The sequence below is a fragment of the Eublepharis macularius genome, chromosome 2 (genome assembly GCF_028583425.1).
Source record: "Eublepharis macularius isolate TG4126 chromosome 2, MPM_Emac_v1.0, whole genome shotgun sequence".
Lineage (NCBI taxonomy): Eukaryota > Metazoa > Chordata > Lepidosauria > Squamata > Eublepharidae > Eublepharis > Eublepharis macularius.
This window is the reverse complement of record NC_072791.1, coordinates 88,427,487-88,453,634: the sequence shown is the minus strand read 5'-3', so window position 1 is coordinate 88,453,634 and position 26,148 is coordinate 88,427,487.

Below are 26,148 nucleotides of genomic sequence, written 5' to 3'. Positions count from 1 at the left end.
GAGCTCAAACCAAGTAAATTACCATTTAGGTTAATGTAATTTAAAGGCAAATATATATATGGCTAAGGTATAAAATATCACCATATTAAATATGGATGTGAGCTGAACCAGTTGAAATGTATCTAAACCTCATACAATGGGTTGATGGCCTGTTGCTAGGAAACAGTTTGTTAGAAGTAAATTCCAACAATTATACCTCAACCAGTAGAATACTAGTTTTAAAAAAAGGGAGATTGATTACATGCCCCAGACTGTATATTGATTTTCTTCTCTCTATGTGGGTATATGAAAGCATTGGCTTGGTGCTACTGGTAATTTCTGTGGATGGAAGCAATGTTTGATGACTCTGGCTTCTGTGCCTCCCCCCCCCACCCCATGCCCCCCTGATGCTGCTTATGGGGGATAGGGGAATCCCAGAAATAACATGAAGAGGGAGTCTAGAATCTGTACTAAAAAGGAGAGATCAACAAAAATCACCCCCTCTATCCATGGAAATTCTCTGGCGGATCTAAGTCTAGATAATTAAATTGAAATATTTTATGTATTTGTGAAATAATATTGTCTTGATATTATATTTAAAGCATTAAAACATTACAATGAAGCAAATAAGAAACAGAAATACTTGTTAAAGTTGCATATCACAAACTGTTAGCAAGTCTTCTAAAGCACACACAGAATGCTTTAGAAAGCTGCTTTATATGAATTTATCTTGTCTGGCAGAGAGAGGTGGTGGGGGAAAAAAAACAACCTTGTGCAAGAAAAACAATTTTTTTAAGGTCCAAAATCCATCTCTTGTGTTAGAGTCCTTGTTCACTTCCCAAACATTAATGCCCATTTACAGCAGAGGCAGAATCTGGTAGCATCCCTAATTAAAGTACAGGTCCACTGAACATAGTAAAACAATTCAGGCCAATTGTTCCACTTCATCACTGTTGTCTTGATTCTTCATTATCAGAATTTTGCAAAGTGAGTGTTGCTAGGACAAAGTGGGCACAATATCCCATATCCCTGGCATCTTCCAGTGTTTTAAAAACAGTGGTATACACTACACTTTTAATAAATATTTATTAGTAAATAAAGGGTTTGATAATAGTTTTACTGCCTAAGATTCAGAAACTTCTGAATATGTCAAGAAACATAGCTTTACAGAGAAAAGAGAGGACAGCTGGCTAGATAAGATAGCCACAGCTGCTGTGAAGTTATAAGGCAACCTCATCTGTTATGCTTTTATGTAACATGCTTAGTTATTCAGAATGTATACTCATATAGGGGACCTCCTGCTGCTATGTTTAATATGATGGTAGAAGGAAGTAATGTTTTGTAATTAAATTGATACATAAAAGGTGCTGATTGAATCTAAGAGACCATATAGGAGCATGTTGTTTCAGCCCACTCCACTGGCATTAGATTCAGTGGAGCTGGGAGGTGGGGTTTGAGACAATACTTTGAGTATTGGGTTGTTAAGCTATTTTAGGGATTCTGCAACACACCCCTCCAATTTGAGGAAGGCCTGTTGCCTAGACAACTGTTGGAGCAATAGTAATTTCAACAATGGTATCTATTTTCAAGCACAAATAGTAAGAACAGCTTCCAAAGTTAAAGGTATAAGGATGGCTAGCTTTAAGTAAGATGATGTTATCAGGTTCAGAGTTTTGTTCAAGTTTTCTCTTGATGACAAACATTGTGGTGACAGGTTGTATTATTAGTTTTCAGTGCATTTTTGTTTTTCAAAAAGGTGCTGGTATACATATATATGGTTGCATTGATTTCCACTCATTCCTTTCTCAAGACTTTGCAGAGCCTCCCAAAAGGTGCCAGTACTCAGCATCAGTCTGTACCATCACACCCACAGCCCGCACACACATACACAGTCCTGGTAGTTCTAGTTAAAACTGTGTAACCCACCTCCAGTGATTAGGTTGTTAACAATAGTTCCCTTCCCCATAGATTGCTTACTTGCTGTGCTCACTTTTCAGCCCTCAGCCTTCTCTACAGCCACTTTTATTCCTAAGACTGTGTGTAACCAAGGAGTCCCTTACTACATGTGTGCTGCCTGCTTCATCTCCGTCTTAGCTAAATTTCCCTTGGCAGCTATTATAGTATCTAACAATGCCAACCTTTGGAGAACGTGAAGTTATGCTAATGTTATGCACAAACTTGTGCCTTAGGTGTCCCTCTCGCCAATCACAATAAGAGACACACACCACGGAGTCCTGTAGAATGAAGCAATATATGATTGTTTAATTTAAACAATGGAGGAGCCTATTTTCACAGGAGTAGGTGGTCTCCTTGTGTCCTGAGCTCATCAAAATTACAATAGAAATACAGGCAATTAATACTTTCAGATAATCATAACAATATTACAGTATTCTAATATTTGATATCTTATTGACTCGTAACATATCTAGGGTCAGTTCTGATTTGAAGATGCAATTCTGGGCTGGCCTCTCTATTTGGGAGAATTCCAGTCTTCACAGTTTTTTTTCCTCTGCCCTCATTTTGGAAGGACACTGTCTAACCTTTTACCTACTTTCTTCTGGGCATAATACTTTCAAGGGCACCAATGAGTCTCAATCTGGTGGATAGGAAGGGATATTTTCCTATTCGTGTCCTTTTCCCCAGTTTCTTATCAGCTTTAAGGAAGATAATACCACAGGTGGCTAAAACCAGCTTGCTGCATCAAATCAGTTTTCTATAAAAGGCTCTCTGGTACTGATTTCTATTGGAATCTATAGAATAATATAACATATAATATAAGTGCAGCCCTAAAAGCAGTATATCAGTTCTTACAGAGTTTCAAGTCTTCTTGTTTCAAGTGTCAAATTCTTACAGGTTACATTACAAGTACTACTTTGGCTCCTAAGCAAAGAAAAAATGCAAAGGATGTAATACTGAAAAAGCATAGGTTTAGTATATAAAAATAAGTATATAAAAAACCTCCAAATCTATATCCATTATCCATTATCTATTAGCCTGCCCTCCCCACAAGCAGGCTCTGGGCAGGTTACAATCATAAATAAGTTACAATAGATAAAACCAATAAAATAACATCTCAGTGCAAACATGAATATCAGCATTCCAGATGGGGCACCCTTCCCCTGCCCACCATACACAAGGTAAGAAAAGGGTAGAGGTGTGGGTTGGTGAAACTCTAACTCCTCAGGCATGGGGGGGGGCAGATGGACCATATGCTCCCCCCCTCCCACTGGCAGGAGACCGGCAGGAAGGCTAATAAGATGGATCCAGTGCTGGCCTCAACTATATGACTGGCAGAACATCTCTGTCTTACAGGCCCGCCGAAAAGATACAAGATTTTGGTGGACCCAAGTATCTTCCGATAGAGAGTTCCACCAGATTGGGGCCAGGACAGAAAATACCCTGGCCCTGGTCGAGGCCAGCCGAGCCTCCCTGGGGCCAGTGGCCAGCAGTAGGTGTTTACCTGCAGATCTAAGAGCTCTCCAAGGTACATACAAGGAGAGGTGGTCCCTCAGGTATGCTGGTCCCAATCCATTTAGGGCTTTATAAGTCAGAACCAGAACATTGACCCTGATCCAGAATTCTATGGGAAGCCAATGCAGCGGCTGCATAGTTGGAGACACATGTGCCCTGAATGAAATTCCTGTCAGGACACGAGCAGCAGCATTTTGGACCTGCTGCAGTTTCCAGGTCATACCCAAGGGAAGCCCTGCATAGAATGAGTTACAGTAATCTAACCTGGAGGTGACCGTTGCATGGATCACTGTCGTTAGGTCATGGGTTGAGAGATAGGGGGCAAGCTGCCTGGCCTACCAGAAATGGAAAAAGGCAGTTTTGGCAGCTGCCTTGACCTGGGCCTCCATTGACAAGGAGGAGTCCAGCATCACACCAAGGCTCCTGACCCATGAAACGGGCACAAGTGGTGCCCCCTCAAAGGCCAGGAACTGAATCCCTCATGGCCCAAGTCTACCCCCTCATGGCCCAAGTATAGGACCTCTGTCTTTGTGGGGTTCAACTTCAGTCTGCTCTGCTTCACCCATCCAGACACAGCCCCCAATGCTCTAATTAGAACCTTGGGAGCAGAGCCAGGCCAGCCATCCATCAACAGGTACAACTGAGTGTCATCTGCATATTGATGGTAACCCAGTCCAAAACTCCGTGCCAGCTAGGTGAGACAGTGCATGTAGAGATTAAACAACAGCGGAGAGAGTAACGCCCCCTGCGGGATGCCACACACCAAAGATTGGCGCACTGATAACCTCTCCCCCAGTGCCACTCTCTGTCTCCGACCATGGAGAAAAGAGACAAGCCACTGCTAGGCAGTCCCTCGGATCCCCACATCGGCAAGGCAGTGGGTCAGCAATTCATGGTCAACCATGTCAAATGCTGCTGACAGGTCTAGCAACACCAGCAGCACTGACCTGCCTCAATCCAGATGCCTACGGAGATCATCTGTGAGGGCAACCAACACTGTCTCAGTCCTGTGGCCTGGGCAGAAACCAGACTGGAATGGGTCCAGGACTGATGCCGCTTCCAGAAAACCCTGCAGCTGCTCCACCACCGTTTGCTCAATCACCTTCCCCAGAAACGGGAGGTTCAAGACTGGACAGTAACTGGATGGGGCAGTGGGGTCCAAGGTGAGCTCTTTCAGGAAGGGCCTCATTACGGCTTCCTTTAATGCCCTGGGAAAAATCCCAGAGCTCAGTGATAGATTAATAATGGCTTCCAATGGGGCCCTCAGTCCATTGATACCAGCCGTGCCTCTTGGACCCCTGCTCCTTATGGCTGGTTGTGGGCCTCACCAGCCACAGGATCCTGTCAACATCCTCCTGGGAGACCAGAATGAAGTGATCTAAACTCGGACCAGAAGACAGCCAAGGGGTCTCCAGTTCCCTTACTGTATCAACTGTGGTTGGCAGGTCACGGTGGAGAGACAAGACTTTACTGCAAAAATGCTTCCAAAATCCTCATAGCTAATAGCCGAATTTCTAATTTGGCAATCTCCCTGAGAGAGGGAGACCAAGGACTGAACTACCTGAAATAATTTTGCCGGGCATGAGCTAGCAGATGCTATGGAGGCAGCATAATACTCCTTCTTTGCCGCCTTCACAGCCACCTCATCGGCCTTCATAAATGCTCTATAAGATGATCTCACCCCTTCACTCTGATTTTGCCGCCACACTCGCTCCAGCCGTCTCAGCTCCTGCTTCAACCATCATTGCTCCTCCATGTTCCAGGGGGCTAGTCTGGCACAGGAATGGAGAGGGTGATGGGGACTTGGAAGCCCCAGGGACTTGGAAGGCCAGACACCTACCTTGATGTATCAGTGCAATTTTGTCAGCAAATGCAAGTCTTCCTGAGAGCAAAATCTAATTACTATCAAGTAACCAGCTGGGCTTGATTACCTTTTACTGACCTTGCCTGAATGTTTCCTTCTAGCCTGCCAAAGGCATGGGAAAAGCCTCCACCCTGCAAGTCCTTTGTCCACCCTATCTTTTGTTACTTTTCTGGAAAGACATTGCCCTCCCCGCAAAAAACTCAGAGCCAGAAAATCCATAAATTCTCATCCAGGGCTCACCATAAATCCCTATGTTTTACAATAATGTCATTGATGTTCTTTTATTTTTTAATTTAATTTATTTATAGTCTGCCTTTTTCACTGAGATCCAAGGTGGATTACAACACTGTGAATGAAAATATAATACAATCAACAGCTAGGACATTCACTGAGCAAAATACAACAATGAACAACACTTAGGAGGACATTCAGGGAAACAGATACAATAGGAAATAGCGTCAGAAAAATTTTAAACAAGCATAAAGCCAAGCACAGGGATAAAATCTATCTGAAACAAAGCCAAACTAATTTCCATAGCATGTTTAGTACCATGGAAACTCCCTATTAGGCACATATCTACATTAGGAGACAGTACCCCAAAGCATAGCATTTAATATCTGTCTCTACCAAGGTATCTCTCTTTGTTATGACACAGTCCTGTAATCTGGGTAGAAAGCCCTCCTGGCCCCTGTAACTATTGGCTCAGGGGCTACTAACTCCAGTTTTCTTTTTTGGAACCAGAAAACCTATTAGAGGCACTTTATGATTGCTTCCACACTATCCAGGTAAAGATCCCTAAATCACAGATTCTGCTCCCCCCCTCCTCACCATTGCCAAGAATGTCAGTTTTCGAAGCTAGCCAGGCTGTGAAAGCAAGAACTGAGCTTAATTCCCCAAACTGCTCATGGTTCTGGGTGAGTGTCCTGAATCTTTTATCCAGAATTTTGAATCATGGGCCCAGAAATATGATTTCCATTATGTAATATTATACAAGTTTAATTATTTCCTTTGTGCTGCATTGCAGCAATTTATTTGGGCACGTGAAATTATCTAATAAAAGACTGTGATTGAGGCTTTTATTAATACATTTCTTTTAAATTGCTTCATAGCTGATTGACAAGTTGCTCATTATTAATTTAGATCCTCTCAAGCGACATTTAAATAGAAACTGATTGCCAGACTCCAACCTGCCATCTTCAGTCTTCCATAAAAAGAAGCTCTGGACTTGAAAACAAGAGGCCATCAGAACCTGTTGTTTTTTCTGTTCATGTAGCTTGATCTGACCAGTAAAGAAATGACAGGGGTAGATCACATGAGGAGATATACTTTGCCAATACAACAACAATAGACTATAGGAGGAGAGAGCCTCTTTTCAAATTAGTTGTGTAAAAAAAGTTGCAAGGATAGAGCATATGAGCAGCAAGTTTAGGGATTTTTTTAAAAAGCATCTGCTGTATTGGATAGATTATAGGAACATAACTTTCACTGTTGGCTTTAAAATTTTTTGACTCCCTTATGATTACCCATCATTTAATAATTACCTTCTTTCTGAAAAACTCTAGCTTGACTCTGGACCTAGAACATTAGTCCTCAAAGAAAAAGATTGTGGTGACTTTCATGATCTGAGACCCTGTGACCTAAATCTGGCTTAGAGTTAAACCTGGTCACTAAGATGTCCCATTCTTATGCACTGTAGCAGGGACCTGCCTTAGCCCACCCTCCTACGCTTACTATTCCCCTGGCCAGGGAGGTCCCAAGCCCCAACCAGGGCTTCCCACCATTGCTCAACTGGCTAGGAGGGGAAACATACCAGGAATTGGAGGGGATATCAACAGTATTCTAACATGCTGACATCAGTCCCAATACTCCTTGAAGTGATGGCAGAATGTCCCTGGGGGACACCAAGGATGTCCCTGGGGGACTCTAGCATTCCCTAAATATCAGAGCATCCCTGGCATTTCCTGGTGATGTACTAGCGTCACTTCTGGGTGTACAAGGAGTTATGTCACTGTGTCGGGATGCTGACAACGTTCCATCAATTCCCATCATTTTTCCATCCTCTCCAGCCAGCTGAGCCCTTCTGCAATCCAGTAAGACACCCCATCCATCTCCTGTGGTTGCTGGGGGATGTTGCAACCCTGCACCCCCTCCTCCAAAAGATCTCTAGAATTCTGGTGGCATCCAGGGAGACTGGGCTCCTAGGCAAACCAGGTAGAGAAACATGCAAGGAACACAGGTTTGCTCCTCCCCTGCAACAGCATTTGTTGTTCAGAGCTGCCAACCCACCCCTTCCTGGAAGCTAGTTGATTTAGAATACGGCCCTCCTGGATGGCAGACCAGGCTGCTGCAGCCAAGAGGCCGAGTTTGCTACCCTGGAAGAGGAAAAGGCAGCTCACCTCTTCCTGGGCTCTGCCTTCCCGGCCTCTCAGTAGCTGTGTTGGACTCGGGCCAAGAGGAGCACATTTTGTTTTCTCCTCTCAGGAGAGCGACGATGGGTGGTGGTGGCAGCTTCAGACAGCTGATAGCAGCCGGGAGCGGCAGTGGTGTTCAAGCTGCTCTGTTCCAGAGCCAGCTAATCGGTGGCAGCACCAGGAGCAGAGCCAGCTGATTGGCAGCGGCAGCAGCAGAAGCAGCAAAGCAAGGAGTAGCAGCCATGAGGCACTGTGCCGCCTCCGCAGCAGATGGGCTGCACTTTGGCCTATCAGTCCCTTGGGGTCTTGGCTGGCTTCTTGTCGGGGTTCTCCCAGCCACATGCCTCTGGGCCTGCTCTGTGGCTGCGAGCCTGGGGCATGGAGTAGCTTAGGTGCCATGCAGTCCCATGGTAGATGGGCGGCAACCCAGCCTTTAGGCCCCTCGGGGCCTAGGCTTGCCTTCTGGTCAGGGTTCTCTCTGCCACCCGCCTCTGAGCCTGCTACCCAGCTGCAAGCCTGTGCTGTGTTAGTTGCAGCAGAGCAAGGCAAGGGCGAGAGCCTTCCAGGTCTTGGTGGGTAGAACAGCACTCCAGGAGGCCTCACTTGCTGGGGGTAGTTAGTGTGTAGCCCTATGCCATGTTTTCTGGAGGAGGCTTCCTTTCTTGCTGCATGGCTCAGTAGCAAAGGGTGGGATTTGTTCCCCCTGCCCACTAGCAAGGCTTTTGTGAGCACCAGTTTTGGGGGTGTAGGGGGCCTTTTGCTTTAAAGTTGTGGCAGGCCCAGTCAACAGAACCTTACTGACCCAATCTCGCTTGAGCAGGAACCTCATTAAAAGTCCCTGAAGGGGTAGCCAAGTCCCTTGGGGCTGGCATGGTATTAGGCCCTATTCTGGGACACTGGCATTGAGGGATTGGCCGTCTTCTGTTGGGTGGCCATTTTGTTTGTTCCTGGGTGACGGCCATTTTGTGTTTGGTGGCCATTTTGTTGTACCTCTGAAACTAAGTTATGCTAGGAAAGGGTGAGGGGCCCTCTAAGGGCAAGTAGCCAGCTAAGCAGCCCCCTCCCAAAAGGCCTGTCCCAGTTTTATCCTCATCTGAAGATGAGGATGAAGCCATTGGTAGGCAGGAGATTTTGGACCACTTAGTGGCCCTGGAACAGGCACAGGGCAGTACTTCGGCAGTTCCTAGCAGGGCAAAAAGAGTTAGGGCGGCCAGCTCAACATCGAGCACAACCTTTCAATGTGAAATACAGAAACAGCTTTCTGCCCTTGAAGGGATGTGCAGGAGGTGGCAAGCAGAGCACCCTGGTTCGAGTGGCTGAGGGCCCAGTGGTGGAGCCTGAGGGACAGGCAGAGCAAGGATGAGCAGCAGAGTTGAGCCAGGTGGCATTGGCAGTCCAGCTGGCTGAGGAAGAGGGTAAGTCAACTACACCCTCACAGGCCTGTACTTGGCCTTGGGTCCTTGGAGGCAGGCTGCTGTCCCCATTCCTCCAACTCCACCGCAGTCATTACACACCTCAGCTAGCACATCACAGTCCCAAAACATGCCTATAGTCTGGCCACACTGGATGTTGCTGCCGTGGTAAGGACAAAACTGGGAGAATGCAGGCCCCTCAGCCATGCTGGGTTCTTCTTTTTTTTAAATTTTTATTGGATGGTTAACATAACATATATAATGTTATTACATCTTACTTACTAATTATCCCCTATAGATATAGTATGCTCCCCACCCCCTCCCCACCCCCTTTCCTCTGTTGACTTCCAACAGCACTGCAACCCCCCGTTTCTTGCTACAAATACTATCTCTTAGTTGTTATTTTAAACTTAATAGTAAAGGTTTACATTATATCTTATCTTACTTAATAGCACTCAAAAGACCATAATAGTCCTTTAACATCCCATCTTTTTTCTAAGTATTTTTTTTCAATTTCCCCCAGTCCTCAAAAAATTCCTTTGGATCTTGCTCTCTCAGTTTCCTTGTTAATTTGTCAGTTTCCGCCATATATAGCACTCTTTGTATCCACTCTTCAGTTTTCGGTATTTCTTCTTTCTTCCAATATTGTGCATACAAAGTTCTTGCCGCCGTTATCATATAGTACAGTATTACTCTATCCCTTCTATCAATGTCCTCTAAATGCAAGGATAACAATAACATTTCTGGATTCTTAACTACATTATTTTGGAGTATTAAAGACATTTCAATACATATTTTAGTCCAATAGTCTCTAGCCTTATCACAAGTCCACCACATATGAAATAGAGAGCCTTCATGCTCTTTACACTTCCAGTACTTATTGGATAGCTGCTTATTAGCAATGGCTAACTTTTTCGGTGTTAAATACCATCTATATATCATTTTATAGCCATTCTCTTTGATACTGGTACAAGTTGAAATTTTTAAAGTATTTTTCCACAACTGTTCCCATGCATCCATCATAATCTCATTATTACAATTAATTGCCCATTTTACCATTTGAACCTTAATCGTCTCATCTTCAGTATACCATTTTAACAATAATTTATACATTTTAGATTTTATTATTATCTCCCAATAAAAGTTCTTCTAATTCTGAGTTTTTATTTCTGAAGCCCGCCTTCCTTTGATCTAATTCGAATAAGTCTTTAATTTGTCGATACTGCTGCCAACCGTATTTAAATGGTAATTCTTCATTTGATTTAAGTTTCAACTCATTGTTTTCAGTTTTTAATAATTCTTTATAAGTAAGCCATTCACCTCCTTTATATTCCAAATTCGGGTTAATTACTTCTGCAGGAACAATCCACATTGGTTTCTCTTGCTCTATAAATTTTTTGTATTTTAACCAAGTTGACAGTAAATTTCTTTTCAAGTAATGGTGCTGGAACATTGCGTCCATTTCATACTTATCGTACCATAAGAATGCATGCCATCCAAAAAGTTTGTTATAGCCTTCCAAATTTAACAACTTATGATTGGATAAAGACACCCATTCTTTTAGCCATACCAAACATATTGCTTCATGGTACAGTCGAAAATCCGGTAATTGCATACCACCTCTTTCTCTAGCGTCACAGAGCACTTTCATTTTTACTCTAGGTTTCTTTTCTGCCCACACGAATTCTGATATTTTCCTCTGCTATTTTTCAAACTGTTTTTTGTCCTTAACAATTGGTATCGTTTGCATCAAAAACATAACTCTAGGCAACACGTTCATTTTGATCGTAGCAATCCGACCGAACCATGATAAGTTCAGTTTGTTCCATTTTATCATATCTTTTTCAATTTGAGTCCAGAGCTTTTCATAGTTGTTTTTAAACAAATCAATATTTTTAACTGTCAGCTCTATTCCCAAATACTTTGTTTTTTGTACCACTTCGCAATATGTTACTTCCATCAATTCTTGTTGCTTCTTCTTTGTCATATTTTTTGTTATTGTTTTCGATTTCTTTTTATTTATATAAAAGCCTGCTAAATCTCCAAACTCTTTGATCTTTGCTAACAGTCTTTGCAGAATTTGTACTGGGTCTTCAACTATAAACATCACATCATCTGCAAATGCTCTTAGTTTGTATGAAGACCCCTTTAATTTAATCCCTTTTATATTTTCATCTTCTCTTATCTGCCTCAATAATATTTCTAAAACCATTACAAATAACAGCGACGACAGTGGACAACCTTGTCTTGTTCCTTTCCTTATTTCAAATTTCTCCATCAGGTCATCGTTAACACAAATTGCTGCTCTTTGGTTCTTATAAATTGTTTTTACAGCTTCTATAAACTCTTTACCTAGATCCATCTTTTCCATTGATGCAAACATAAAATCCCAATTCAAGTTGTCAAAGGCTTTCTCTGCATCCGCAACCCCCCCCCCAACTTCTTTGTCTGGATGCTTGTCATAATATTCAATGGCATTTATAACCACTCTCCAATTATCTTTTAATTGTCTGTTCGGTAAAACCCCAACTGATCATCTCCTACAAAATCCATTAACCATATTTTAAGTCTATCTGCTAGTATTCTTGCCAATATTTTATAGTCATTGTTTATTAGTGAAATTGGTCTGTAATTTTTAACATCAGTCAGTTCCTGTGACTCTTTTGGTATCAAGGTAACATTTGCCTCATTCCACGTATCTGGAAGGCCCTCTCCTTTCAGTATATCATTCATTACAACTCTTAAGGCTGGAGCTAGGTCTTTCTTCATTGCTTTATAAAACTTCGCTGTAATCCCATCTGGTCCGGGTGCCTTACCAGTCTTTGCCACATCTATAGCTTCTTCAATTTCTTCATCTGTTCTTGGAGCATTCAGCTTCTCTTTCATGCTAGTGGATATGGTTGGTATATTTATTCTCTGCAAATATTGACCTATATTCTCTTGTAGTATTGCTTTCCTTTGAAATAATTTTGAATAGTATTTATAAAACACTCGTTTAATTCTGTAGTGTTCTTTAATTTCTTCCCCTTCTTCAATTATTCTAATTATTTTCTTTTCTCTTTTTTTCTTTAGTTGCCAGGCTAGATACCTTCCAGGCTTATTCGCTTCTTCAAATGATTTTTGTTGCAATGTCCTCAATTTCCATTCTAATTCTTTATTTTCCATTGCTCTTACTTTCTCTTGCAATATTTTAATTTCTTGTACTATTGATTTCTTCCCTGGTGTCTTCTTTAATTCTTGCTCTTTTTTATGTAATTTCTCTTGAATTTCTTGAGCTTTTTCCTGCTTCCTTTTTTATCTCTGTTGTTTAAAGTAATTAATATTCTCCTTATTACTGCTTTGTATGTATCCCATACTGGGTTCACGCCGGGCTCTTCAGGGCCATTGGCATGGTGTTGGAGAGAGGTGCAACCTTCCACAAGCCAATTTTTTCCTTGAGGTTACTGTCAGACTATGGATGTCAGGTTGTGGCATGTAGATCCCTGGATCACTTCAGCATGACACATGTCCTTAGCTAAATGATCTTCATTCAGGAATTCAATCTTGTATACATACACAGGCCCATAGGAGTACATGAAGTTAAAAGCAGTTGAGCCTGTTAACTTCTCACTGAAAGGAATAAAGCTTTAGGCTATTGTAAGAGAATATAATCACCCAACCTCCTCCCCCCTAAATCACAAGTACAGAATCAGTCTGGGAAATGTTTCTGAAGTTCCCACACTAAGCAGACAGGACATCGGGCAATGCAACATTCAAGGCTATTCTCAACAATATCAAAAGAACAGACTGTCTGCAGCTGTGAGACTGAGAAAGTGAAAGTGGTTATTGCCCGTTAAAGAATGTTCTTATCAGTTACAACCTCAAAGCACCTCTGGATTATACACTTAATATTGGCATGAGAGAATGGGTACATTTGAACATGACAGTTACTACTCCTGGAACTTTTCTCTTCCAGGTGCTCCTAGCTAAGGATCAGTCCCCTTTGAGGCCCTGCCTTTTGGAGACACTGCAATGCCTCTCGGGTATCATTTAACCCCAGCTACTAGGGATAAGATTCTACATGGAGAATATGTTGACGTCTTCACTCTCCTCTTCAGGGAACTAGAGAAAAAGGAGAAGGAAGACTTAGATGACCAGGACAAAGAGTGGTTAAAAAGGAGTAAGGTTGATCATAATTGGCACGATTGGCTCCCTAGCATGCTAATTTATGCAGGAGTGATTGCCAGGGTTCAGCCTTGAAAGGCTGCCCCATTACTCCAATACATAGATGTCATATTCAGGGGCTATACGGACTTTGTTGGTGGAGCATGTCTGCTATATAATGAGGAATTTCATATGTGTGTGGCCCTTAATCCATCAAAGCAGTGGGACAAGATTCACCAGCAACTACGGTTGCAGGTCATGCCCCCTGCCAAGCCAAACTTGGGTGACAGCTCTGACAGTGGCCACTTGGTTCAGAAAAAACATAACATGCAGGCTACCCGTGCAGCAGCAGGTCAGCTGGTTCAATCCTGGCTCTTCTGCTAGGATTACAGCTTACAGGGGGTTTGCTCCAGGAAGACATGCAGTTTTAAGCATTAGTGCCCTATCTGCGGGGGCCCGCAACCATTTATGACCTGCCCTAGGCAATTGAGGTGGGGTGGCAAATGGGGCAGAGGAAGCAGGGGCTCCCAGTCTTCAGCTGGAAAAGGGGCCCAGCCCCATAAAACTTAAGGTATTTAAGCGTCTACTGTCAGTTTACCCCAGGCACCAAGATGCACGTTTCTTGTTAGAAGATTTCATGGTTGGTTTCAGGATCCTGTTCCAAGGCCCTCGGGTCCCCTTTATGTCTACTAATTTACTTTCTGTTGCAGTCATGGAGGAGGTGGTGCAGAATAGAATAGCCAAAGAGTGTGCCGAGGGGCAAATTTTGGGCCCTTTTACTGCACCTCCTGCCCCATGTTTATGAGTTTCCCCTCTAGGTGTAGTGCCAAAAAAGGCTGTGGGTAAATTCCGGGTCATCCATCATTTGTCCTATTCCAAGGGAGGATTAGTGAATGATGCCATCCCTGATCACTTATGCTTGGTAAGGTACACTTCATTTGACCAAGCGGTCAAAGTTGGGAGTTGATGCAGGGTTGGTGCTGAAATGGCAAAATGTGACATTAAGTCTGCATTTCGCCTTTTGCCAGTTCATCCAGAGGACTTTGAACTGCTCAGTTTCTTATTCAAGAGCCAATATTACATGGATAGGGCACTACCTATGGGGTGTTTTATTTCCTGTGCAGCCTTTGAGCATTTCAGCTCATTCCTCGAATGGGCCCTGAGGTACAGGCTGCAGTGCCAGGACATGGCTCATTACCTGGATGATTTTCTTTTTGTGTCCCCAGTTAGTAGTGGGCCATGTGCCTGTGTGTTATGGGGATTTATCAGTTTAGCGAAAGAATTGGGAGTCCCACTGGCACACAAAAAGACAGAGGGTCCTGTGCCAGTACTTACCTTTTTGGGGATAGAACTAGACACAGTGCAGCAAACTTCAAGGTTGCCACCTGAGAAGTTAGATGAGCTCCATGCCCAGCTGGCTTCCTTTAAGATGAAATGGAGGGTTATTTTGGTGAAGTTTCAGTAGCTTGTTGGGCACTTGAATTTTGCCTGTAGAGCAGTAGCACCAGGCAGGGTGTTCCTTTAGCATCTTTGTGATGCAATGGGGGGGCTTAGGTTGCCTCATCATAGGCTAAAGTTCAGTGGAGGCATGAAGGCAGACCTGGAAGTCTGGGAGGAATTTCTTAAGGATTACTGCAATGATTCCAAGTAAATGTGTGCATGTGTCTTTAAATGCTTGGTTTGAGCTAGGTGAAGAGTGGGGGTGAGAGAGGGAAGAGTGAGTGATGTGATTGATTGATGACTGAGAGTGTGGGTGGAGTGAATGTAGTTTAGACTGACAGTGCGGGGAGAAAGGTTGGAGTCAGAAGAAAGCAGGCTCGCTGTGTGCTGCCTGAGTATACTGAAGTATTTATGACAGAAATATAACCTGTGTGGAACCTGAACTGAGCATGTTTGTGAAAGGACACTGAGTCATGGAAAGAGAGGCCAGCTGTGTGCTGCCTGAGCAGGTTTAATATTTCTGTGAATGAGAGTCAGAGAAAGAGAGGCTAGCTGTGTGCTGCCTATATTTGAAGTATTTGTGAGAGAACTATTGAGTCTAGTGAAGGAGGCTAACTGTGTGTGAAGCCTTAGAAGAGATCTGTGTGAATGAGTTTATAGGAAGTAACTTTAAGAACTAAGAACTACTTTTATGAAACAAATACACTTCTTGAAAAATAAACATTTATTTTGTTTTGTTATATCCCAGTGTAGCTGTCATTGCTATATCCCATTCATATACTCAGGGCCACATAGAACCACGAAGGAGCCTGACGCTTAAACACGTTACCAAAGGGGAAATTTGAATAAAATATTTTGGAATAATATATTCCTGGTGGCAGCTAACTACCCAGAGGGTGTAAGGGGAAGATTAAAAGAAAAATCTACCCCAAAGAAATTACAGGTCATAACAATTACAATGGGGTCTCTTTTTGGAGGGAGGACCTTTTGTTGGAAGCTGACATGTAGGTAGCCTCAGGTTCCTCCAGATTCATTGGTTTTGGGGTTTATTCTGGCAGTCATTGGTGCACTGAGAGCTGGCCAGCTCATTGGGCCAGAAGAGGCCAGACCAAGGACCTCACCTTTTTAGAGTTGTTCCCAATCCTTGTTGCAGTGTGTTTGTGGGGGAATGAAGTGGTGAACCACTCTGGTCATTTTGGGTGTGACAACCAGGCAGTGGTGTATGTCCTTCACTTCTTTTCATCCAGATCTACAAGGGTCATGAAGCTGCTTAGGGCTTCAACACTCCAGTGTTTGCAACTAAACATGCTGTTTAGGGCAAAACATGTCCCAGAGGTAAATAATAGTGTGGCAGATGGTCTGTCTCATTTTCAGATAGGTTGGTTCTGTCAGCTTGCCCCCAAGGCTGATGCTTTGCCAGCCATGATGTCTCAGGAGCTGTGGAGGCTTGGATGCTGGATGCAAAAAGGACAATAAAATTAGCAATTGCCCCCAGTACACAGCCATCATATGATCGAGCAGTGCACCAATTTGGAGGCTTTAGAAGGGATGCATGACTACAGCAGGTATGGCCTATCCCAGTAAATCACCTTATGCATTTCTGCATGTTGCAGAAAGGTACGGGCCTGATGGCAAAGTCTATTCGGGGGCAGCTGGCGGCATTATCATTTGCCAGCAAGGCCTGGGGAATGGTGGAAGCCAGGAGCAATTTCTGTCTAAGGAAAATGCTTGAGGGTTGGTCCTGGAAAGGGGGTACTTGCTAGGATGACAGACAACCCATTTCCCTAGCTGTTCTCCAAGGCCAGGGACCAGTGTGGACCAGGGTGTGCCACTTGGACTTCAAGTCAGACTTGTTTTATGCAGTGGCCCTCACAGCTTTCTTTGGGGCATCGAGGGTTAGCAAGCTAGTCACTCAATCCCTTTCAGACATGTCTGGTCACTAATGGTGCAGGATCTTAAATTTATAGGCGACTTGGTGACATTCAAGGTGCGGTGGTCTAAGACTGACCAGATGGTTAAAGGGACTGTGCTTTACTTTGGCCCATGTGCTGAACTGGGCTTGTGCCTGGTTAGGGCCCTGTGGCAATATGTAGCTAAGTGGGGGAGGGTGACACGCTGCTGTTCTGCCACATGGATGGCTCCCTACTGACAAAATAACAATTTGGGGCAATCACGGGTAAGGCCCTTGCCGGATTGGGATTGGGATTGGCTGGTGTAAGATTTGGAACCCATTCATTTAAAATTGGGGATTCATCCACAGCTGCAGTGATGGGTTATCCAGGGCCGACCATAAAAAAGTGGGATGTTGGCAGTCCAGTGCCTTCTGGTCATATATATGTCCTTTGGACAATTTTAATAGCATCCATTGACTGTAATTTCTTTTCAGGGACTGTGGTTCGCCAGGAGAGGGTGAGGATGAGTGTAGATGGGGATTCACTTGCTTTAAATGCAGCTTTGAAAGAATGGTAGCTCTTTGATCTTCATCTCATCAAGTTTGACCATAAGATTTCTTTAATGAAATGACAGCTTAAGTTTTGAATTAGGGAGAAATGCAATGCATGCACTGGATTTTCCTTCAGCATAGACTCTCTTCCTTCTCTTCCTTGGTGTTCTGCAGTAGCATGCTCTGAGATATTAATCTTTGGCACAGTATTATTGTGTCACACTTCTGCTGTGGAATCTATCAGCAAGTGTGTTCCATGAAGAATCGATCCATTTGAAATGTCTCACACTGGATAACCCCAGGGAACAGCAGAGCCCCAAGGCTACTCATCAGGTCATTAAAAAATTGCAATCCAAAGTGTTGAACACCTGAAGGATTTGGATGTCTGTGAGCTGCAGACAATGCATTCTGTTCACTTAGGCAACCCAGGTGTTCTCTCAGAGGATGCTGCTTCCCACTCACACATACAGTGAAGGAAGAGGCACACTAGATAGGAATATTACAGAGATGCCCTTCAATGAGTCCATGGGGACAAGTGATTAATGGTGTTGCTAGAAATGTGAATATAATACCTCCTTTTGGTCATGCTGGTAGGTACAGTATCTGATACTGAAATCCTGGTTGCCCTTTAGATTACTGATGTTTGTAAAATTATTTAAAATTAGTAAATGGATTTCGCAAAAGAACATTCTGAACCTCTAATGATTACAAAATTATCACATTCCTAGGTCCAAGCTCTATGTTATATTGAAGATCCATGACTGGAACTACTAGTTCTAATGTGTTACTTCATTTTAAAAAACATTGGGCGGGGAAGATATGGGCTGGAGCTGGAGATCGCCCCTTCTCCTCCCTTGTACCAGTTTACTGATCAGAAATGCTTTTGAAGAAGTACTTCCTTTTATCCATTCTAACCCAACTGCTCAGCAATTTCATTGAGTGCCCACATTTTCTTGTATTGTGAGAAAGGGAGAAAAATACTTCTTTCTGTACCTTCTCTATCCCATGCATAATCTTGTAAACCTCTGTCCTGTCATCCCTCAGTCGTCATTTCTCCAAGCTAAAGAGCCCCAAGTGCTTTAACCTTTCTTCATAGGGGAAGTGTTCCATCCTTTAATCATTCCAGTTGCCCTTTTTCTGCACTTTTTCCAGTGCCATAATATCTTTTTTGAGGTGTGATGACCAGAATTGTACACAGTATTCCAAATGAGGCTGTACCATTGATTTATACAGGGGCATTTTGATACTATCTGATTTGTTTTCAATTCCCTTCCTAATAATACCCAGCATAACATTGGCCTTTTTTATTGCCGTCACACACTGTATCAACATTTTCAGTGAGTTATCTACCACGACTCCAAGATCTCTCTCTTGGTCAGTCTCCGCCAATTTCAACCCCATCATTGTGTATTTGTCAGTCCCTGGCAGTTAGTTCCCTCAAGCCCTCCACAGTTAACATGTAGGTGTTCCAGTTGACGTAGCTTTATTGAGATCCGTACAGTACAGGTAGTCACCTGAAGGTGTCAGTTGGCAGAAGTGACAATTCAAACAAAGGCATAAATAATTATAGGGGAAACTTCCCACCCTCCTGGGTCCGTTGACATGTTGTCACGAAATCCCAAAGAGGATGCATGGGAACAGATTAGTTTAGACTACATTAAGTACAAAGCAAAATATCCCAGTCTCTGGGAAAGTTACAGTGTTTTCTGCTAGCAGCTATCCTCAAGGACACTTGCTAGAAAAGTGAAAGTACATATTTTCAACAGATAATGGAGGGGCCCACTGGCTCTCCTGCAATTAATATCAGAAGTTAAGACACTCTCAGATGATCACACAGAGTTACATCATATAATTCTGGCAATCATGGCAGGTATGCTGGCATATATGACAGTATTTACATTTGGGATTTTTGGCCCCAATGTGCATTACTTTGCACTTGGCCATGTTGAACCTCATTTGCCACATTGATGCCCACTCACCCAGCCTCGACAGATCCCTTTGGAGTGCTTCACAAACCTCCCTGGTTCTCACCACCCTGAGCAATTTAGTGTCATCCACAAATTTAGCCACTTCACAGCTTACTCCCAACAGAGTGCTTTTGTTTGCCTAAGGGTCTTAATATAGAGACCAATATATTTGTTTGTAACAACAGGTCACTGAGTATATAGAAGTAGAGAATTAGCAGATACTGACTAGAAATGTGTCTTTCAGTTCTGGATTTTGGGTAGGCATTGCTTTCATTATTCTAATTACTTTGGAAGTGTTACTGGTTCAGGATTTTTTCTGGGTAATTTTTGAAGGTCTTGAAAATTGAAGTCACTTATTTTTTTTCATGCCCCATCCCCAGACAGCAGGAGGAGGAAGGGAAAGACAGGAAGCCAGCCCCAGACTTACTATGCTGGCATTTCCCCACTTGGAGGCTTCTCCCAGCTGCCAGCATCAGAGACCAGAATGGCTGCCTAACAGCCAAAAAATGATGGGCAGGCTAGTGGGCTCCTGTACTCCAACAAGACTTGGATGTTACAGAAGCTGTTTCCTCCATGGCTATTTTTTTTTTAAATCAGCAATTGAATATTGTTATATAACAGCATAGCCACATGTCACATGTCTGGTCATAGTGGCGTTACCCACTCACCCCTGCCCAGAGGGGACAGCGGCTGCTGTTGGCAGGGGCCACCATGTTGTGCAATTTTATGTGCAACAGCAGTTGATCTGTCTCTCATGGCCAAAAGCTTCCGACATTCACGGGAAGGGTGTGAGGGTGAGGGACCCATTCCCCCCTGCTTGGAGGGGGTAGCAGGTGCCCATGGAAATGGGGGGGGGGCTGTGTGGTGCCACACTAACACCAGCAAGAGCTCCTGAGCTGCCCCTCATGCCCAAAAGCAGCAGTGGCAGACCTCAACCACCTTCCTGCCTTCACAGAAAAGACACGTGACTGGTAGTTGGACCCATTCCCCCCCATGCACAGAGAGGACAGCAGGTGCACATGGACAGTGGTGCACTGTGCAGTTCAAACCTGGCAGCTCAGCAAATGCATCTGAGCTGCCCCTAGTGGTCCAAAGCAGTGGCAGCAGACAGCACCCGCCTTCTTGCCCTCACAGAAAGGGTGAGAGGGTTACATTCCCCCCTGCTCAGAGGGGACACCAGGTGCCATGGAAGGGGGGGGGTACCGTGCGGTGCCACTCTAACATCAGCAACAGCAGCAGAACTGTTTGTCATGGCCAAAAGCAGCATCAGCTGGCAGCACCACACCTTCCTGCCTTCATGGAAAGGACAGGATGGGAAAGACAGGAGAGGTTGGGAGGCATCTGAGCCGATCCAGAGAGGGAGAGGTGTGAAGAGGGAAAGGGAACTTGTCTGGGAGAGGAGGGCAAAGGGTTACCAGCCATGGAAGCAGCCCCGAGAACTGAGGGAGGATTGAGCCCGCTGTGGAGGAGCTGGGTCTACAACCCCAGGGTGGATCAGAGCCCGGATAGGTCCAAGTCCACAGAAGGGTGCCCCAGTAGGTTGAGGTTGACCTTGATGAAGGTCAACATGTCCACCAGGTCTGGGTGCAGATGTGCGCGGTGGGGATGGAGGAGGTCTCCCAGGTGGGAGAACACCCGCTTACTCTGCACGCTGGTGGGAGGGCAGGACAGGATGTTGGTAGCGATGATGTAAGGTCCAGCCATCGGTCAGATTTCCTTGCTCAATACTGCAATGGGTTGGCATGGGGGGGGGGGGGTTGGTAGGCTCAGAAAGGTACTCGTGCACCATGGCCCCCGCTGAGTCCTCCACTGAGAGGGACGTGCCCACCATGCAGCAGCCAACCATGCAGACCACCGATGAGGCCCAGAGATCGAATGGGGCCATTTGGGCGATTCTTCCCTGGCGTGGCTCTCTTCCTACCTCCTCCCCCTCCCCCTCCTCCTCCACCACCTGCCCCTCGCCCCTGCCTGGTTCCTTCTCTCCTGTCTCTGGATTCTTCCCTGGCGTGGCTCTCTTCCTACCTCCTCCCCCTCCCCCTCCTCCTCCACCACCTGCCCCTCGCCCCTGCCTGGTTCCTTCTCTCCTGTCTCTGGAAATGGAGCACCGCTGTGCGAAGCTCCTTTTTCCAGTGCTGCATCTGACCCACATGCGTGGCGATGCTGCCGTTGATGCGGGGGTCACAGAGGGAGGCCAGTTGCTATGGTGCCTTACAGCGTAGAGGATGCAAGCATTCAGCAATGCAGGCCTGGATCCTCTGGACAAAGTCCTGGACCCTGGGGAGCAGCTCTTGCTCATGCTGGAGCTCCTGGGCCAGAAACTGGTCGCGCCTGTGGATTATAGGGAGGAACTGACCCAGGCTTGCCTTGTAGAAGCACAAGAGCTCAGTGGCATCCTTGAAGGGTTTCAGGATATGGGACATCTGAGCAAGGACTCTCCAGTCCATGGAGCTGAGGCTCAACTCCTCTCCCCTCCTCAGCACATCTGACGAGGACAGGATGTCTTGCAACACGCCCTTCTGCTCCACCAAATGACATATCATGTCATAGGTGGAGTTCCAGCGGGTGGGCGGGTCCTAGAAGAGTTGGTGCTCGGGGTCCCCTCCCTCCTCCTGCTCGCGGGAAGAGTTTATGCTGTGGGAGAAGTGGGAAGCGATGCGATGGCAGCTGTACAGCAGATTGCACATCTGCAAGGTTTCCTCGTTCCAGCTGTCCCTCGGTTTGCTCCCCAGCTCGAGCACGTCCTGCATCACAAGGTGCATTCCACACCCTGGGAAACTCTTACAGGATGACTCAGCTCAACCCCACCCCTCCTGAGTAGATATAAATGACCTGCCAACATCTTTTACACACTGTGACACTGAGAGATCTCTGTCTTTTGGTGCTACACCTCTGAAGATGCCAGCCACAGCTGCTGGCGAAACGTCAGGAACTACAATGCCAAGACCACGGCAATACAGCCTGGAAAACCCACAACAACCATCGTTCTCTGGCCGTGAAAGCCTTTGACAATACATGAGCTGGATTGTTGAGAGTTCTGTAAGTGAACTCTGGGCCCAAAATATAAACAAGGTTCCTAGGTCTACAGTATCTAGGAATCTTTATGGCCCTCTGTAAGTACAAAGTATTGCTTAGCTCAGGAGCAGGCATTTTCCACTGCAAAGGTCTCAGATTCAGTCATGGCTGATTCAATCATGGTTGGCTTTAGGGTCTGTCAGAGTTGACAACATTTAGATATACCAGTGATCTCACTCAGTTTAAGAGGAGTTCATATACTTGCACAGTATCAGTTAAACATGTATCAGTTAAACATGTATCTTCCATATTGTTATCATGAAGGTGAAGTCAAGCTGCTGACTTTCTTGGCCTTGAATTTGGTGTAGGGGGATATGCAGTAAACATGAAATTCTATTTCCATGTTGATGGTATAAGAGAAATTACATTGCTTGGTAAAGAAACTCCTGTACCCAGGACCAATGCTGCAATCATAGAAATAACAATTTAACTGATATATGACTAGAATCAACCTTCCTCTTAGATTGTTTTCAATAAATATGAAAGAATTTATGTTCTCTGCAGTGAACAAGGATGCTGCACAAGCCCTTTTTTTCAAGAGTTATCACTTCCCAGACAGACAATCTTTCAATGCTACTAGCTCAATTGTGCAATGTGCACAGAGCCCTCTATGAGGATGGGTGCTGCAATTTGCCTGCAGGGCAGGAGGAACAGTCTCTCTTGAGACTGTTTTTGACATTTAGTTGTATAACCAAAACCTGACCTGTCAAGAACGCTAGGGTTTTTTTTAGTCAGAATAGATGAAAGGCTATATTAAAAACAACTACTTGCATTTCAAACCAAGTGGCCGCTGCAGCAGATCTATCATGACTTCATGGTGCATTCCTTCATTTCCAGGAAAAATTGGCTATAGGAATAGTGTTAGCAGACAGACCCCTCCTTCCGCTGAGGAGCAGTTTATAGACATGAAATCATAAATACTCTTCCCCACATAGCATAAATGCAAGGCACTGATTTTCGTTAAAAATGTCTGATTAATTCAGTTGCTAATTTGGAATGTAAGACTTCAAAGATGCAAGAGGAGCTCGGATAAAGTAAGTGGATTAAGATGATTTACATCCCACTATATCCCATGTGCAAGACAGTTCATCAGATACAACCAAATAATGATAAATGTCAAATTTAATTTAATGAACCATCATATCAAATACTCCATAAAAACAGCACAGCCCAATTGAAAGCATTAGCTCTACAACATCTGGCCACATGCCTATAAGTTAAATGCTTGTTTAAAACCTCTTCAAAAATTAAGTCAAAAGATTTCCATCCTCACCTCTGCAGGAAGCAGTTTTCGGAAAGCTGTTGCCATTGCTAAAAACATTCAAGTCATTACCATAATGGATCTGATCTGAGGGTATGAAAGACCCAACAGCAGTTGCTGATGAATAGGTCTCCAAAAGACAATAGGGCTCATATGGATAGCAGTACAATGCAAACCTAACAATACTTTCCTGTGAATAAGTACCAATGAATAAATTTAAGTAAGATTTTTTTTGCAGACCTGATTAGGATCCTCTTGTAGTCTTTTACATGTATGGATCCCAGATCAAGGACTTTAATATAGCGGATTTTGCAGACTAAATAGGAAGCATAAGAAATTGAAAATCACCCTTGAACCTTTTTGCATGTTTACTTAAGAATTTCAGAAGGGTAGCCATATTAGTTTGCTGCAGCAAAAATAAAGAGGACTCTGTAACACCCTGGAGACGACTGTTTTTTTCTTTCTTTCTTTCATATGCTTTTATTGCCAAACACAATATTATTCTAGCTTCCTTGAATGCTCTCTAACTTGTAATGCCTACAGATCCTCCCGCCTAGACAGCAGGGATCCTCTGTAAACGCCTATTCTCTGTGTTCCTATAAGAATGTCTCTCTAAATTACAACAATCATTACATCTCTCTCTCTCTTTTAACCAATGTAACATCAAATACTCCACATAAAACTGCAGCTACTAATTTATGCTAAAATTTTTGCATTGAAGAAGTTGCTAGCACATCACTCTGGCCTGAATCTTTAGCACTCACTTCCCTACTCTATCCCAAGCTGCTCAACCTTCCTCCCTGACCTCTCTGGCACAGCTGTTAATCTCCATAATCCTCAGGTTGGCCTTATTCAGGCTCACTTCAATGTATTCCTGGCTTCTCCAAAGGTATCACTAGTAGACATGGGCACAAATCGAAATACAAATCAAACTTTGTGACGAATTAGGCTGATTCGTGTTTCACGAAACATGTTTTGTGGGGCCACAGTTTTCACGAAATTCATGACTTTTTGGCCCAATTCATTCAATTTGTGAACAATTCATGATGCCAGACAGGCTGGCACCAATCCATTGATTCCCTAGGTAACATAGGCCCAGAATAGCTGCAGACGTTTTGTAGCCATTGGAAATCCCAATCTTAGTCCACACAACCTTGATACGCAGCTCTCCTTGCCAACTGGAGATCTTCCATTCTGCACCATACAGCGAGGAGCAGGAGGGTTAATCCCCTAGGCAACTGAGGAGATGGGCCTTCTGTAGCCATGGGAACACCAATCTCATCCCTCCAAACCCTATTAGGCAGGTCTGTCTGCCAACCACAGACCTCCTGTTCTGTTCTATGTGAGCATTTGTTATATAAGACACCTCTCTGTGCCTCGTGCTTTTAGTTCCAGTAGACAGAGAGAGGGGGACGATCTGTTGCTGGGATGTGGAGTGAGAGAGAGTGGAGTTGGGAGCTTTGGGCTGGATTTGCTGCTGCTTCAAAAGAGACTGAAAAGCCTCTTTCTTATTTTCCTCACTTGTCCTTGCTGGGAAGGTCTTTGGGTGAGGGTGGTCTTTTTTCCTCCACCCCACCCCACCCTAGTCTCAGGCCTTTGCCTGGCTCTGGGGCCTCTCTTATTTTTTCTTTGTTTCTTCTTAATTCTTTCTCTGCTCTTTTGAGGGCTCACACTCTTGTTGTTTCCTTTGGTTTTATTTTATGCACCTCTCCCAGCTGGGCAGGTGTCTGTGTGGTGGTTTTGGGGCCCTCCCTCTAAGCCTGGTCTCAGGGCCACTGCCTGGCTCTGGGGCCCAGCTTTGTGGGTTCCTGTCAACGTTTTGCAATCTTGGCCAAACTGGGAGGGTGGGTGGAAGATAGCCTGCTGAAGTCTCCCTGTGAGTTTGGCATCTTTGGGTGTGAAGGGGGCTGTTGAAGTGCCCTGGGTTCTGATGAATCACGAAACTAACAAACCATATCATGAAATGGGACAATTTCATGGAAGTTTGTTTTTCGTGATTCGTGGGATGTGATGAAATGAAACTCTCATTTTGTTTTTTTTTCCATTTCTTGCCCATCTCTAATCGCCAATGTTGCTTGGGAACAGCCATTGTCCTGATGTATCAGTTAGGGTTGCCAGGTGTCCAGTTTTGAACCAGACAGCCCAGTATTTTCCTTTTCTGTCCACTAAATAAACAGAGAGAACAGAGTTTCGATAGCCCCAAATGCTCAGATTATCACAATTTCTTATCTGAAATTGGCAGTGACCTTGCCATAAGATCCACCTATGCCTGCATTTCCTTCTCAGATATCTCTTTAGGGTTCTGCAAGGAAAGTATGGCCCTGAACAGTGCATATGCTGAAAACATGAATTTACAGGTAGTGTAGGACAAAACAAATCATATTTTTGTAGCTTTAGCATTAGACACTGTGTTCTCAATGTAGCCTTTCTCAAATAAGGCTATCAGAGTTATGATAGGTTTCCACTAGCACTGTCTGATCATATATAAACTGATAAAATCTATGACAAGCAAACAAAATGCCCAACAGCTCCTTTTAAGTTTGAGCATACCTAGTTTCTGCCTCTGTTGTTGCTTTAGATGTTATACCACTAACTGACAGTGATCTTTATGGGTTTGCCAGACTATAAAGGCATCTGATGAAACCTTGATTGGCCTGCCAGGTTCATAGAACTTAACCCACAGGC